General features: G+C 33.9%; 1 pseudogene; it reads left to right on the top strand.

Moving 5' to 3' along the window:
* Positions 1–898: 898 nt before the first annotated feature.
* LOC108451531 (putative disease resistance RPP13-like protein 1) lies at positions 899–4,380 on the top strand (annotated as a pseudogene).
* The last annotated feature ends 13,788 nt before the right edge of the window (positions 4,381–18,168 follow it).

Raw genomic sequence — 18,168 nt, 5'->3', positions numbered from 1 at the left:
TTTTTAAGGCATAATGATAATTTTAGTTCAAATATTTATATTTTTTATCAATTTTACTCTTATTCTTCTTTTAGCTAAATTTAACTATGAACATTTCAAAAATAATCAAATCATTTTTAATGAAAATGCTGATTAAAATATTAATTTTAATAATATTGGCGTAGAACTTGTGTGGCAGCCCACATGTACTTTTGTAACACCTTGATTTCTTAATTTTGTTTTTACAAATTTTATTACAAATTAGTATTTGTATCAATGGTTAAGTGTCTTAATTTAGTATTTAAAGTCGTAGGCTCAAGCTTTCTCATAGGCAAATGTTAAGTGAATAGGTTTTGTATAAAATTTAAAATTTTGAAAAAATCTGGGTAGCTATCCAATTGAGTTGGTGGTTATCAAAATATCTAATTCATCTATTTTGGTTATTATTTTTATTTTTCCTTTCCCAAAATTCCTTTTTTTTCATAAGTAAAAAAGATATTCATTTTCCAATTTCCTTTTTTTTTCGTAAGTTTTTCCAATTTTTCCACTTCTTCTTTCTTGGTGGTTCAACGGCAGTTCATGCCATTTTCCGTTGTATGGGTTTTTAGTGTTGCTAGTGAGCGATTGGACTATTGCGTAAGTGATGTTCCGTATTCTTTTTGTCTTTCTCGAATCTCGATTTAGAGAATCTCTTTCCGGTGAGCAATCTTTTTTATGTAGGGAGTATGAATTCACTGTTTTTTTTTTTTGTTATATTCTTAGGTGAAGTTCAAGGAATTCAAAATTCTTCGGTTGCGAATTAGAGCTTAGGGGTTGTCGTGGACGTGGGTAAGTTTTGAAGCGGTTGTGCGTGCAGTATTTAGTTGAAATTGATTTTGGTTGCGTTGTAGTCGAGAGGTTATTCAATTAAAATTCTAGAATGGATATTGATTCTAGACTTTCTATTGTCTATTTTAGTTTCTGGTTACCTTATAGTAGTGTTAGCATCAAAATCGAGTCAGGTGTGTAATAATAAACTTGAAAAAAAAGGCAATCAGCGAAAGCCAAAATTAGGGCCTGTCGATGCCACATGGCGTGTGCGACACACAATCTAGGCTATTTTGAGCACTGTAGGCCACACGGGCTAGGCCATTTTGGGCATGTGGGTCCAAATTTTAGAATTTTTTCTTAAGATTGTACATATCGTCTCGATCGACTGTAGGCTTTCTGTAGGGTCAGTATGTTTGGCATAAACTTTAAAACATGAAATCTATCACTCTATTAGATTGAAATTGGCATAAATTACATCTACTTGAGTATTGTGTGAAATGATATGAATGAACTATTCTACTATGAATGAACATGTTTAGCATTTGTTATACGAGCATGCACATGATATACATTTTGGTATCTGTTATTATGTTTTATCTTATGCTCTATCTGTATCTAGCTATTGGGCAGGTTATGTATTATGAGGAGGAAGTATTTTGTGAAAGGCAAAATTTCGTCAATATACTGGCAGCAATGCTATTACTGTTCTGAAAAGTGTTGTATGAATACTATGTGGTGTGTAAGGATGGGTGGATATTTTATACCCCACGAGGTGTATTGGAATGGTTGGAGTTGGTGTGTAGAGGATTGGGGGTAGGATTATGCATATTTGTATCTATATGATTCTGTATAATTCTGGTCCTGCAAAAGATTTACGTCTGTATCTGTAGTGTCATAAGATTGAGTCTGAATTTCTGTTTATGTATGAGTTACACACTAAGTTATCAGAACTCGCCCTTTATTTGTTTATTTCATTCAGGTAACCCTCAGACTTAGGTGGGTCGGTGCGACGGAAGCTTGAATGTGACCACTATTCCGTAAAACTCTATTTCTATAAAATTTGCTTAATTTTCTGGTTTTGAGAGTTTTGTAATTTTGAAACTCTCTGGACATTTGGGTTTAATTTTAGATTTGGATTTTTAATTTGGAATATCTTGCATGACATGTGACGAAACGATTTACGAAATTAACCGTTTTAAAAAAAAATCGACTTTTCAAAACTTAACGACTTAAGAACTTTCGCTACAAATTATTTGTTTAACTTGAAAATGTAAACAATTGATGGTTTAACTAATAAGTATAACAACACATTTTTTTAAAAATAACTGAACTCTTTTGGTAACAAAAATATACGATGTTTTCAAAATGATAAGGTCGAATTTATAATTTTCCTTCGTAACATTCCTAGATTTGGCCGTAACGTCTAGGCCAAATTTAGGATGTTACAACTTCATACTGACATGACACTTTTTTTTCTTATACGTTACTTCAACAATAATTTAATAATTATAAAATATTTAAAATAAAATACCTCAAAAGTATTAAAAAAGTATAAAAATTCAAAACAAAATAACATGGAAGAGTTGAAAAAGAATAAAGAATATAAAAAGACTACAAAAATACAATGAAAAAAAAAGAATTCATTTTTTTATTTTTTTATTAATTATTATTAATATTTTCTCTTTTATATGTTATATGTTATTTTATCTGTTTTTATCTTATTTTATGTTGTTTTGTAAATGTTTAAATGCAATTACTTCATTTATTCACACAGTGGATTGTCATTCAACTTGCATGTTTAAAAATTTAACATTTTAGTCAATATTTCTATAAAATAGCAAATCAACTCTTTTAAAAGGTTGAGAACCAAATTTAGCTAAAAAATAAGTCAAATTGACAAAAAAATGTACACAAAGGCTAAATTTGACATTATACTTTCTTCGATGTTTAGACAAAATATACAATTAAAAATATTAATTAGAATAATTTCACATTAATAAAAATATTGATGAAATAATATCACCAATAAAATTAATTAATATTTTAATTTAATAAAATATTTTTACAATTTGAAATTTTAATTTTAAAATTATTTTGATATAAAATTTAGTCCAAAAATTTTGAAGTAAAAAAATCTAATTAAATCATATATACATTTAAAAGGAAAATATAATAAAAATATTAAATAGAAGAATAAAATATTAAATAAAACAATTTTACATAAATAATAATTTTAATAAAATAATACAATCAATAAAATTAATTGATATTTTAATTTAAAGTTTGAATATTTAAAAATTATCAATAGGTTTGAATACTTTTATATTGCAATTTTAAACTCAAAGAGCAGCTGTCGGGAGAAAAATATCTAATCATATTGGATGATGTTTGGAACAAGAATTATGTTCATTGGAAAGAGCTTGCAAGTCCCTTCACTTCTGGGGCCAAGAATAGCAAGATTATTGTAACAACACGTGATTGAAACGTTGCAGCAATCATGAGGAACGTTGCAACTTATTATTTATATGTGTTATCAGATGATGATTGTTGGAAGTTATTTGCAAAGCATGCATTTGATGGTTCAAGCCCCACCAAGCATCCAGATCTGATGGCAATCGGTGAAGCAATTGTTAAAAGATGTGGCGGTCTCCCTTTGGCTGCAAAAACTCTTGGAGGTCTTCTGCGTTGCAAACCAGATGCTGATGAGTGGAAGAAAATATTACAAAGCAATTTTTGGGACATTCCAAATTATGCAAGTAATATTCTTCCAGCTTTAACCCTAAGTTATCGTTATCTTCCATCACCTTTAAAGCGATGTTTTGCTTATTGTTCAATTTTCCCTAAAGATTACGAATTTGAAAAGGAAGAACTTATTCACTTATGGAAGGCTGAAGGTCTTTTGAGCTCTCCAAAGACAATGGAGATCTAGAAGAACAACGTAATGAGTATTTCAAAGATTTGAGATTGAGGTCATTTTTTCAACAATCTAAAGGAAAGAAATGGTGTTTTTTCATGCATAATCTAATTAGTGATTTGGCTAAATCTGTCACCGCAGAGTTCATCTGCAGATTGGAAGGTTGTGGTGGTTCTTGTGTAATAACTGAGAGGACCCGTCATTTTTCTAATGTCCAAGAAAAATATGACGTGCGACAAAAATTTCAGTGTTTACGTGAAGCAAATGGTCTGCATACTTTCCTAAATACAAAGTCATTGTTGTGGTCATCATTTGTCAATGATGTGCTAATGCATGATTTGTTGGTGATATCAAGCTTTCAAGTGCTTTCTTTGGCTAATTATGGAAATATTAAAGAATTACCAGAAGATATTGGTAACTTGAAGCATTTACGAAATTTGAATCTCTCAAAAACTTCAATCAAAAGGTTACCAAACTCTCTGTGTGCATTGTATAATTTGCAAGCATTAAAATTGTGGGAATGCAAATACCTTGTTGAGTTGCCGAGAGACATGAGGAGATTGATCAACATGCTATTGTTAAAGGTGGCAACAAACAGCAGTATGTATGTTACCCGGATGAAATACAACAACTGCAAATGTACGTATGTTATCCGGATCAAGTATGTTTTGCTATAACAGACGACCTGTATATGATTTGACAGAAACTTTTTGACTAGATAAAGTTGGTCAAGTACTTTCCAGTTTTAGATAGGTCCTAGGTTATCATTAGGATGAATTTAATGTTTGTTCACTTCCACAAGTTAAAAATATTGTTGTAAGCTCTCTATGTATATCATATATTTGATGAACCAATGTAATGAATGAATCATCTTCTTGTTCTCTCAATTCCTCATTCTTTTTGCTTCTGTCTGTTCTCTTTTCTTTGAATCTAAAACTTCTTTATACTTTATCCGGGAATATTACTTTGTTGCTCCAAATTCAACAAGTTGTTCATATTTTACCGGGTAAAATAGATATATTTTTTCTTTCTGTGTAAAAAACTCAACAAATGGTATCAGAGCCTAAGTCTTTGAGGACTTTGGTTGTGTTTGAGAGAAAAGAAGCAGAAGCTATTTTTTTATTGGTCTGTTTTGTTTGCTGTAAAAATGAGTTTCACACCACCACCCCCACCTGTGTTTGCTGGAGAAAACTACCACATTTGGGTAGTTAAGATGAAGACATACCTTCAAGCACATGATTTGTGGAGTGTGATCGAGAATGATGCTGAACCACCTCCATTGAGGGCCAATCCAACCATTGCTCAGATGAGGCAACATAGTGAAGGGTGTGCCAAGAAGCATAAAGTAATGGCTTGCTTGCAAAATAGAGTATCCGATGTGATTTTTACTAGGATAATGGCATGTGACTCACCAAACCAAGCATGGGAGAAGCTAAAGGAGGAGTTTATAGGGTCAGTTAAGACAAGGCAGCAGCAGCTGATCAATCTTAGGAGGGATTTTGAGAATCTGAAGATGAGAGAGTCAGAGACCATTAAGCAGTACTCTGACAGAATAATGGCCATAGTTAACAACATTAGGCTCCTTGGTGATGATTTCAGTGAGAGCAGAGTTGTTGAAAAGGTCATTACAACTCTTCCAGAGAAGTTTGAGTCAAAAATTTCTTCATTGGAGGACTCGAGGGATTTATCAGCTATCTCGCTGTCTGAGTTGGTAAATTCCCTATATGCACTTGAGCAAAGAAGGGCCAATAGGCAGGATGAGCATCCTGAAGGAGCTTTCCAAGCAAAGGCCAAGGAAGGTTCAGGTTCTAGTCAAAAGGGGAAGAAACCTTGGGTCGATAGAAGGGAGAAATCAAGGAGAGATGCAGGGAAGAATAGATTTCCACCATGCATTCACTGAAAGAAAACTTCACATTTAGAGAAGAACTGCTGGCACAGACCAGATGTTCAGTGCAGGAGCTGCAAACAGCTGGGACATGTTGAGAGGGTGTGCAAAAACAGAGGGAAGGCACAAGCTCAGCAACAAATGCAAGCTAAGGCTGCTGAGGATCTTCAAGCTCAGGAGGAGCATTTTTTTACAGCCTCCTGTTTTGCAACCTCGAGCAAAGTCAGTTGTGATTGGCTAGTGGATAGTGGCTGCACACACCACATGGCAGCTGATGAAAGACTGTTCAAGGAGCTTGATAGAAGTTTTGCCTTAAAGATCAGGATTGGCAATGGGAACCTGATTGAAGCCAAAGGCAGGGGCAATATGGTGATCAACACAAAGTCAAGTAACAAAGTGATTTCTGATGTACTTTTTGTGCCTGACATAGATCAGAATCTGCTTAGTGTTGGTCAGCTTGTAGAAAAAGGTTACTCACTTGCTTTTAAGAATGGCTCATGCATAGTTGAAGACTCTTATGGTCAGGAGTTGGTCACAGTAGCAATGACAGATAGGTGCTTTATGCTAGATGTAAACTAGTTAGAAAAAAAGGCCTATGCTGGTGCTACTGACTTAGCTAGCTTATGGCACAAGAGGTTAGGCCATGTCAGTTACAAGTCACTTGGTTTACTAAACAGATTGAATTTGGTTGAAGACATGTCCAAAATTGAGGTCAGTGATGATGTTTGTGAAGCCTGCCAGCTTGGTAAGCAGGCAAGACTGCCTTTTCTAGTTAATAAGGCATGGAGAGCTCGAGGCAAGCTCGAACTAGTTCACACTGACATTTGTGGACCAATGAAGTCTTCTTTTTTGAATGATAGCAAATACTTTGTGCTGTTCATTGACGATTTCAGTAGATTCTGTTGGATCTATTTTTTAAAGCTAAAATCAAAAGTGTTTGAAGCATTCAGCAAGTTTAAAGCTCTAGTTGAGAACCAGTCAGGCTGCAAGATCAAAACTTTGAGATCAGATAATGGTGCTGAGTATCTATCTGAGAAGTTTCAAAAGTTGTGTGAACAAGCTGGAATTCATCATCAGCTAACAACAGTTTATACTCCTCAGCAAAATGGAGAATGTGAGAGGAAGAATCGAACAGTACTTGATATGGCTAGATGTTTGCTATTTGAAAGCAAGTTGCCAAGCAAATTTTGGGCTGAAGCAGCAAATACTTCAGTGTATTTGCTCAACAGGCTGCCTACCACTGCTGTTAAGGACAAAACCCCTTTTGAAGTTTGGCATGATTTTAAACCAACAGTTTCACACCTAAAGGTGTTTGGTTGTGTCTGCTACACTCTTATACCAGCTGAAAAGAGAACCAAACTTGACAAAAGATCTATGCCTGGGATCTTTGTTGGTTACAGCAGTACCAATAAGGGTTACAGGGTGTATGATCCCTCAACTAAGAAAATTTTGGTGAGTAGGGATGTGAGGTTTAATGAAGGCAGAATATGGAGCTGGAATGATGCTGATGCAAGGTTAACTGATGAAGATCAGCTGGAAATTAGTCTGGAACTAGCTGAAGAAGGGCCAGCTGATGAAGACTTTGATGAAGAACCTGTGAGAGGCACCAGAACCATTGCAGACATCTACCAGAGATGTAATGTTGCAATAGTTGAACCTTCAAATTTTGAAGAAGCTGTTAAAGAAGAATGCTGGAAGAAGGCCATGGAAGCTGAAATGGAGATGATCCATAAAAATGACACATGGGAGCTGGTTGATAAGCCAGTAAACAGAAAGATAATAGGTGTCAAATGGGTGTTCAGGACCAAGAACAATACAGATGGATCTCTGAACAGGCATAAGGCCAGACTAGTTGTGAAGGGGTACAGTTAGCAGCAAGGTGTTGATTATTTTGAAACCTTTGCACCTGTTGCAAGGTTAGACACCATAAGGTTGTTGTTTGCCTTAGCTGCTCAAAAACAGTGGAAAGTGCATCAATTGGATGTAAAGTCAGCATTTCTAAATGGATTTCTCAAGGAAGAAATCTTCATAGAACAGCTTGAAGGATTTAAGGTTGCTGGTGAATAACACAAGGTTTACAAGCTCAAGAAGGCTTTGTATGGCCTAAAATAGGCTCCAAGGGCCTGGTATGACAGGATTGACGCATACCTGTCGAATCTTGGATTTGAGAAGAGCATAAGTGAGCCTACACTCTATGTGAAGAAGGCTGAAAAAGAAACCTTGTTGATAGTCTCACTTTATGTGGATGACTTATTGGTTACTAGCTGCAAGGGTGAGTTGGTTGAAGACTTTAAGAAGCAAATGCTAGATGTATTTGAGATGACTGATTTAGGTTTGATGACCTACTTCCTTGGCATGGAAGTAAATCAGAATGTTGATGGAATTTTCATAAGTCAGCAAGTATTTGCACAGAAAGTTTTAAGCAAATTCAGCATGTCAAAGTGCAAGCCTGTGAGCATTCCTGTTGCACTAGGAGAAAAACTCTCAAGCACCAGTGAGAATGATCGAATAGATGAAAAGGAGTATATGAGTTTGGTTGGTTGCCTACTCTACTTGACAGCAACAAGGCCAGACATCTTGTATGCTATTAATCTTCTATCGAGATTCATGCACTGCTGCAATGTTACACATTTTAAAGCTGCTAAAAGAGTCTTAAGGTATGTTAAAGACACCTTAGGCTATGGTGTAAAGTTTGAGAGAGCTGAGGAACTGAAGCTGGTCGGTTATTCAGATAGTGATTGGGCTGGATCGGTTGATGATATGAAGAGTACATCGGGATACTTCTTCACTCTGGGATCAGGATTTTTTAGCTGGAGCTCAAAGAAGCAACAAACTGTTGTTCAATCAACAGCTGAAGCAGAGTATATTGCAGCTGCTGGGGCTGTTAATCTTAGGAAACTTTTGTATGACTTGAATGAAGAACAAGTTGAAGCAACAGATATCAAAGTTGACAATCAGTCAACTATTGCAATTGCCAAGAACCCTGTGTTTCATGGCAAAACTAAGCATTTCAAGATCAAATACCATTTTGTGAGGGAGGCAGAGTTGTCAAAGGAGATCAACTTGGTCCACTGCTGCTTAGAAGTTCAATTGACAGACATTTTGACCAAGCCGTTAGCTGCCACCAGGTTCGAGTATTTGAGGAAGCAAATTAGAGTCTGTTGTTTTGTAGCCAAGAAGGAGTGTTAAAGGTGGCAACAAACAACAGTATGCATGTTACCTGGATGAAATACAGCAACTGTAAATGTACGTATGTTATCCGGATGAAGTACGTTTTGCTGTAACAGACGACCTGCATATGATTTGACAGAAACTTTTTGACTAGATAAAGTTGGTCAAGTACTTTCCAGTTTTAGATAGGTCCTAGGTTATCATTAGGATGAATTTAATGTTTGTTCACTTCCACAAGTTAAAAATATTATTGTAGCTCTCTATGTATATCATATATTTGATGAATCAATGTAATGAATGAATCATCTTCTTGTTCTCTCAATTCCTCATTCTTTTTGCTTCTGTCTGTTCTCTTTTCTTTGAATCCAAAACTTCTTCATACTTTATCCGGGAATATTACTTTGTTGCTCCAAATTCAACAAGTTGTTCATATTTTACCCGGGTAAAATAGATCTGTTTTTTCTTCCTGTGTAAAAAACTCAACAGCTATATCTTGATATTAAGGGAACAAAGTTAGCTAGGATACCAGAAGGAATGGGTAGGTTGAAAGCTCTTCTAATAGTAACAGATTTTGTTTTAGACAGGCAAACTGGATCAAGTATTAATGAGTTGGGAAAGCTCAAGCATCTACGTGGAAGACTTACCATTTCAGGACTTAAAAATGTTGCATGTGCCAATGATGCTAAAGATGCCAATTTGAAGGATAAGATAAATCTTAAAGGATTGGAGTTCATATGGGGTGAAGATGATATTGGTGATTCAAGGCATGATAGAGAAGTACTTGAACAACAAAAGCCTCATACAAATTTGAAGCATCTTGTTATTCAAAGTTATAAAGGTACGAGATTTCCAGAATGGGTGGGGCATTCTTCCTTCTCATGTATAGTATTTTTGGGGTTACATGATTGTAAATTTTGCACATCCTTGCCGCCGCTGGGCCAATTATTATCTTTGAAATCTCTCTCCATTTCCGGGTTGAGTGGAGTGTTAATAGTTGGTGATGAGTTCTACAGGTATGTGCAAGCTTCGACTAAACCCTTTGGATCTCTTAAAATGCTAAGCTTTAAGAATATGGAAGAGTGGGAGGAATGGAATTGTTGGAGTGATAAAGCTTTCCCTCTTCTACAAAAGCTGTGCATTGTTAATTGTCCCAAGCTAACCAAATGTCTACCCAAACACCTCCTTTGTTTAAAGAAACTGAAGATTGAAGATTCTGAGAAGCTTGGAGGCTTGCTTCCGATAGCACCAAGCATTTTGGAACTTGACTTAAAAGAAGTGCAATGCATTGCAGTTGGAGCCATTGGCTTGTGGGCTTCGGGAGTTGAATATTAAAGATTTGAATATGGATAATTCCGTATTGGAACAAATGTTGGAACGATGAACACTTCTTGAAAACTTATGTTTGTGGAAATGTTTCGATATTAGATCCCTTCCTGAAGTTAGGGTGCCCATCACGCTGAAGCGATTGAGAATCAGTTGGTGTGAAATCTTGGATTATTCCAATATCTTCTTGTATACATCCCTTGAATCCTTGGTGATAGACCATGCTACTATTCGCCAGAAATTCGCAATGCAGTGTGATCCACTAGAATCTTTCCCATTAGGATCATTTCCTATGGTAAAGCATGTTGAAATTTTGGGATGTGAAGACTTAAAGTTTATTATTGCTGCTTTAGAGGGCTGTCACCACTAGCATCTAACATGTCTCAATTCTTTGAGAATAACAGCATGCCAAAATTTGATATCTTTTCAAATTGAAGATGGATTGTCCGTCACTAATTTAACCCAGCTTGCGCTTTGCGGTTGCGGAAGTTTAAAGTCATTGCCAGAGCAAATGCACTCTGTCTTTTCATCCCTTGAGGGTTTAAGAATAATTGGATGTCCAGAAATAGAGAGGGTTTCAAAAGAATGTTTGCCCTCCAAATTAAAAGATATTACAATCTCAATGAGTGATAAACTAATTGAGAGCTTGATTAGGAAAAGGGAATGGAGTTTGCATACACTCCCTTCTCTTACAATTCTCGAGATCTCATATTCAGAAGTAGAGATGGAGTCTTTTCCAGATGAACATCTACTGCCCCCATCTCTTGAAACTCTCAGGATCTCTAATCTTCCAAATCTAAAGAGCTTGGAGTATAAGGGGTTTCAACACCTCTCCTCTCTTTGCGATTTGTATATCTCACACTGTCCCAAACTCCAATCCATACCCCGAATCATGCTTTCGCACTCTCTTTCTTATTTGTCCACCGAAAAATGTCCTTTTCTGAAGGAATGTTATGAAAAGGATAAAGGTAAAGATTGGCCCAACATTTCCCACATCCCTGCCATTGAAATTGATGAACAAGTTATCATATAGAAAGGGCAGTGATTGAGAAAACAAATGTTCTGACCCAGGTATTTCCATTCATTTTTTACTTTCATGACAAATGTATATTTGCTTCTTTTTTTCTCTTTTTTTTTTTAAATAGAATTAGATCTGCAAAATATGTTTGACTTATGGAATTTTGTTTTTATAGCATACCATCATCCTACTTCTATCTGGTTGTAAGTTGTAGTTGATGCATGATTGTCATCCAAATGAAGGTTTTTTCTTTGGAAATCAATTCGATCATCTTAGAATCCTATTTCTGTTAATTTAAAGCTCATTTTGTTCATCATTTGTACACAAGTTCTTGCTTTATGTGAATTGGAGTTTATGGAATGTTGAGGAACTGTTTATGTTAATTTAAAGCTCATTTTGTGCATCATTTGTACACAGGTTCTTGCTTTTATCAACCTCATATGCATTTCTCAGGCATAAACATGAAGCAATTAGCTTAAACTTTGTTGTAAAGGGGTTTTTAGTTAAATCATTTTGGCTTTCAACTACTGCCCATGTTTACTCACACCTTATATTATTTCTCTTAAATGTTTTTGAACATGCTCTTTACAAATACCATGTTTACTCGCACCTTATGTCATTTCTCTTAAATGTTTTTTAACACACTCTTAATAGATACCATGTTAGAAATATTCCTTTGTTAGATCTTCCATGCTAAAAATGACAAATGATAAATCCAGACACCAGACCAGTCTCAAATTTCTTACAATCATGTGTTAGCTACCATGATCCACAATAATGCCATCCACCTCAAATTTCTGAAGACTTGAAGAGGAGAAGCTGTAGTTTTTGAATAGAGGAAAACTTGGTAAACGTTTTCGTTGGAAAAATCAGAGGTCAATAACAACTGCCATCCACCATCTAAAGGCCATGCTGGTGCCAAGAAATCCTTCTTTAAACATTAAAGAGTTATATTATTGTGATTCGAACGTGAATGTGAAATATGAATGTGTTTAATCAAGATAAAAAAGCGGAAAAAAATCCATTTCAAACACATTGCTTATTACAGAATTTGAAACTGAATTGCTTATGTGATTGAATTCAAATGTCGGTTATAATTTATGGGTTCTTGTTCCGTACAAAAGTTTACTTACAATTTCATTCCCTATTTTATAGTTAATTTTTTGTAAACTTTTGCATAAATTCATTTCCATAAAGTACTATACTTGGTTGGAGCTTTTGAGAACATATGAAATTATAACATATATCCATGTTTTGAAGATGCCTGAAAATTATCATTGTCCAAAATTTTAACAGTTTGTGGCAAAGAAAATCTATGTCTAACATATTGCTTTCTTTGTGGAAACTTATAACAGTCTCGATATTGATGAAGATCTCATAGTGAACGATTTGTTCAATCATTAAAAAAAATGTCTTTGATTGGTATATTGGTCTTGAGTCTAGAATGATTCACAGCTAGGGAGAACTTGAGTGACAATTTCTCAATCAATTTTATAGTACTCATTAGATTGTCAACATGATTGAGCTCACGATCTCAAAATAGAAGAAAGATGAGCCACCTATTGATTACATCCATCGATGAAGGAATCAAAGTTTAAAATGAAACGATATTTGACATGTGCATATGACTTTGGGCTTGCGCTATGTTCTCTAAGGTATCAAACTGAAATCCTTTCAAAAATTTGTTACTGAAGCTCGCAACATAAAGTTTAATATGACCGTTGTTAAAATCAAAAAGCTCTTGAGCAAGTAACTCACAATGAGGGTAAAATTTTAACCAATAATGAAGTTAATCAGTCAATGATAGTAAATGTAAAGCTCATTGTTGCTCAAGTTATAAGTACCACAAGAGTCACATTGAAGGAGAGGTAAGAAAAAAAGTATCATTTCCTTAATGTTGATCTTCCAAACATGTTTGGAAAACTTGTAAAAATTAAGTTGATTTGATTTCAAAAAGAGAAACCACTTGAATAAGGTGATCGAGTAAATGATTTCAACTATTACAAATACCACTAGTAGATTAGTCATTCTTTTAAAAAGTGTTTTCTATTAAAAGGTAAAATCATGCAATTTTACAAAGAAAGGAAAATTGAGCAATTTACAAAGAAAGGAAAATTGAGTTTAAAGAAATATCATCACCAAATTACGACAAACGAATTTTAAATTAACAAGATTAACAATTACACTTTAATTTTAAATTTTGAAAAATAAAAATATATAAATTTTTGAAGAGAATAGTACCTGTAACATATTTTAACCTTAAAAGAAAAACAATTTAACACATTATTTTCGGCCGGGAGGTGGTTTTCTTGTTGCTTTTGACCGACAAACTTGGCTGTTGAAAACCATTAATAAAAAAGCTCAAACATTTCAGTCAAGAGCAATAACAAATTACGACTTTATTTCTCCATCTTGCACTTGTTTCTTCAAAACTTACCTTCGAGTACCAGATATGGCAGGGCCCTTAGTTGGTGGACCCTATCTCTCCGTAGCCCTTCAGGTTTTGTTCGATAGAATGGCTTCTCAACAATTCTTGAATTTTATTAGGGGAAAGAAACTGGAAAAGGGTTGGTGAAGAAACTGAATGATGCGTCGTTGAGAGCACCAAAAATATCCTATTCCCTGTAAAATAATAAAAATAATAGAAATAATAGTAAAGGGGAAGTAGGGTCGAATCCTCAGGGACCGGATTATTCTCATTCCACATTGGGTTCAATCCTCGGCTTTTAAATAACCCTTCTCAACTCAAGTAAGCCAGTTATAGTGGAAGAGGATGCCAACAACCACCAGCTCCAAAGATTAGACTTACGATTTTTAGGGAACCTGACTCTAGCCAGTAATCTATGCTACATCAACGTTTCTCAATGGCGAATCCCACGCCATTTTGTCTCTTTGGCTCTCCAACCTCTGACGCAGTAAGTTAACGAACCGACTGTGCAATTCTTCCAAAACATACAAAGCGGCCGCCTTTGCATATGTTGAAAAGCTTACTTCTTAAGGGCCATGGATGGAAGCGTCAGCCCATAGTGCGGAGAAACGATGAATACTTGGCGAGAAGGCAAAGTACGGATTCTAGGCCTCAAGAACCCTTTTGGGGGAATATTGACAACTTTCGGCTAGATAGGTTTTAGTGGCTCATGATAATTGTGGAAAAGAAAATAAATATAAAAATAGAAAAGGGAATTTTATTGAAAGAAAATATGAAGAAACAAAAGCCTAGACTTTCAGGGGGAGAGTGTTTACAGAAAAAGATGAACACCAAATAGAGTCACTTCACCCCCTATTTATAGCGCTAAGGAGATAGTCTAATTTAACTTAAATTCTAAAAAGATAAATACATTTAATTAAAGATAAATAAAGATTATTAAAATAAAATCTTAAAATTAAATAATCCTAATAATTATCTTAATATTAATTATCCTAATATAAATAAAATGGAGTCTTATAAAATAAAATCTCTTCTTTTTACGTTTTTAGTCCTTGTGTCTTCCATGCTCGCACTTTTGGCACAATCTTTTTCCTGTGTCGCATATCAGCCCATTGTGTCTCCAAATTTGCACTTTTGTCCCTTAATTTTGCTTTTGCCTCCAAATCAGTCCCTAATCGATAAAAAGATATAAATAGCTCAAATTAGTAGGATCAAGCTCAAAATAAACACATGATTAATACATAAAAATACGTTATTCTAAAGCACTATCACTGAAGCCAACCCTGATGTCTGTTAAAGCTGTGTTGGATGATGCTGAAGACAAACAGATTACCAACCTAAATGTCAAAGATTGGGTTTCTGATCTTAGAGATGTTGTTTATGACGCATAGGACCTATGCGATGAAATTGCTACTGAAGCACTTCGAACCAGGTTGGAAGCTGAGGATGAAATTGCAGCAAAAGCACTTGGAGGTCTTCTGCGTTGTAATCTGGATGTTGATGAATGGAATAAAATATCAAATAGCAACCTGTGAGACATTAAAGATGGTATCCTTCCTCCACTAAGGTTAAGTGATTATTATCTTCCTTCACATTTGAAGTGTTGCTTTGCATATTGTTCACTTTTTCCGAAAGACTATGGGTTCAAGAAAGAAGAACACGTCCGATTGTGGATGGATGAAGATCTTTTATTGAATTTCAAGTCAAATGAAGAGATGGATGAACAAGGTAAAGAGTACTTAAAAGATTTAGCGTCAAGATATTTTTTTTCACCAGGTAAGTTTAGATAAATCTTGTTTTTTCGTGCACAATCAAATTAGTGATTTAGCTAAATCTGTAGCTGGGGAGTTCTTCTGCAGATTGGAAAGTTGTGATAATTATGTGAAATAAATCAGAAGGCACGTCATTTATCCAATGTCCAAGAAAATTATGATGTGAAAAAGAAATTTGAGACTTTACCTAAAGCCAAACAGTTTCACACATTCCTAAGCTTTAAGTCTTTGCCTTGGCATTCTTATGTTACCAACAAGGTAATGCATGATTTGTTGACGAAATCGTCGTTACGAGTACTTTCTTTGGCTAAATATTGTAATATCAATGAAATCCTTGAACAAATTGTTAAGTTGAAGCATCTGCGAAGTTTGGATCTGTCAGGATCTTCAATTAAAAGTTTGCCTAATTCTTTAAGTACGTTGCATAATCTGCAAATGTTAACTTTGTTTCATTGTAGTAACTTTGTTGAGCTGCCTAAAGACATGGCGAGATTGATCAATGTAGAGTCCAATTTTGGCCCGAGCTAAAACAAACCCAATACAGACCCAAAACCAACCCAAACCTAAACCCAATTATCAGCCCAAATTAAACAAACCCTAACCCAAATTCTAAAAGCCCAAAACTAAACAAAGAAAAGAAACCCTAGCCCCTTAGTCTACTCGCTGCCGCCCCTAGGGTCTTCTGACCAGCCACTGCCTGCAGCACCGCCTTGTCACGTCCACTGCCCTCAAGTTGCACCTGCACACAAGCAACAGTGACAGCAAGCATAAAATAGATTAAAAAGTATTGCAAATGGCTATAAAAGCCATTATAAATCAAATGTTTTCTCTCTGGACATTTTTGAATACAAAAAAATAGATTCAAACAAAAAACACAGCAAGCTAATCAAAAACCGATTCATCGTGCAAAGGTATTGATTTTTTTAGTTTACTTTTCTCTTTATTTTCTTTCTTCGAATATATATATACATATTTCCATTATTTTTATTTTTTAAAAAATAGCATATATATATATATAAAAGAAAATAAGAAAAAAACATACCCTTTTTATTTTTCGCCACTGCAGGTAGAGTGGCGAACGCGGCGGACGACGCGCCGATTCCTTCTTGGATCTCAAGCTTGTAGAGAGAAAAGAGGGGAGGGTTTTTAGTTTTTTTTTTTTTTTTTTGGAAGGATAAAATGAATTTTTTGTTCAAAATTTTAAGTTTTATAACAATGCCCATATGACGTCGTTTTGGGCCTGATATTCAGGTGCCAAAACGGCGTCGTTTTGCATTAACCCATCTGACTCGACTCGCTAAGGGGGAAGATCCGCGTGTTTTTTTAATGGAAGGGCTAATTGCACTTTTAGCCCTTCCGTTTTTTTATAGTTTATAATTAAATCTTTAATTATTTTTAATTTTGCCCTGAAATGATTTCAATTTAGTCCTGCGTAAAACGCTGCGTTTAGGGGGCGAGGATATTTTCTCTTTTAGTCCCTCCTTGTTATTCGCGTGTTCAAATCGGTCCTTTTCTCTTTTATTTATTTTCAAATTCGCCCCGAACTTCCATTTTAAGTTCAATTAAGTCCTTTTTTTATTTCGGTCATTTTATTAAATTAATTAATTAATTAATTAATTAATTATTATTTTACTATTACTTATATTTATTATCATTACTATTATTATTTTCACTATTTTCATTATTATTATTACTATTATAATTTTCATTATCTACTACTATTATTTATTATCGATATTACCATTATCATTACTATTACTTATATTTTATTATTATGATTTTTGTTTTTATTTATTATTTATAATATGGTTGATTTTATTATTATTCCTTAATTTATATTATTATTATTATTATTATTATTATTATTATTATTATTATTATTATTATTATTATCGTTATTATTATTATTCTTATCATTTTTAAATTACTGTTACTATTATTTCTTTTACTATTTAATATATTATTATTACCCTTTTATTATTGTTATTACTATTGTATTATTACTATTATTATACTTTCACCTATATTTGTTTTCTTATTATTTAGTTTTCATTTATCTATTTATTTTTCTTGCCTACTTGTATCTTTGTTATTGTTATATTTTAGGTATTATATCTCTATTTATATTTATGTATTAATATCATTATTTTACTATTGCTATATTTTTCATAATATTATTATTATCACTACTATTACTATCATTTTTAAATAGTTTTGCATAATATTTATTTATTTTCTACTATTTATTTTTAATTTCAAATATTTTTAGCTTATTTATTATTTCCTTTTTATTTTAGCTTATTCGTTTTATTCATTCTTTTTATTTTTGCTCTTATCATTATCATTCACATTCGCGTCTATCTTTATTCATTATGTTTGTTAATATCGAAATTTTTATTTTTTGTTCATTCTTCATTATTTTATTTTATTACTAATTTATGTTATATTAACCTTTACCCGACAAAAATAATTCTTTCATAAAAGCAATATTCTATATTTGGAAATTCGAGAAAATCGTGCCCTAACTTACTGGGTTTCGATTTTCCTCATTTAACCTAAATAATGGAATATTCTTTTGAATCGCAATACGAGTTTTGAATAAAATAATTATTCTCAGAAATACGAGATGTTGTGCCCTAACTTACCGAACATGACATCTTGTTACCTCGAGATAAGATTTTTGTAAATAAAGGCAATGTTCGGTATTTGAAAGTTCGAGAGATCGTGCCCTAACTTACTGGGTTTTGATTTTCCTCGTTTACCCTAAATAATCGAATATCCTTTTAAAAAAGGGGTTAAAATACACGAATTTTAAATAAAGGCAAGCTCATTCTCAAAGTTCGAGATGTCATGTCTTAACTTACTGGA

This window comes from Gossypium arboreum, chromosome 5 (genome assembly GCF_025698485.1).
Source record: "Gossypium arboreum isolate Shixiya-1 chromosome 5, ASM2569848v2, whole genome shotgun sequence".
NCBI classification, from domain to species: Eukaryota; Viridiplantae; Streptophyta; class Magnoliopsida; order Malvales; family Malvaceae; genus Gossypium; species Gossypium arboreum.
This window is presented reverse-complemented; position numbering and strand designations above follow the sequence as displayed.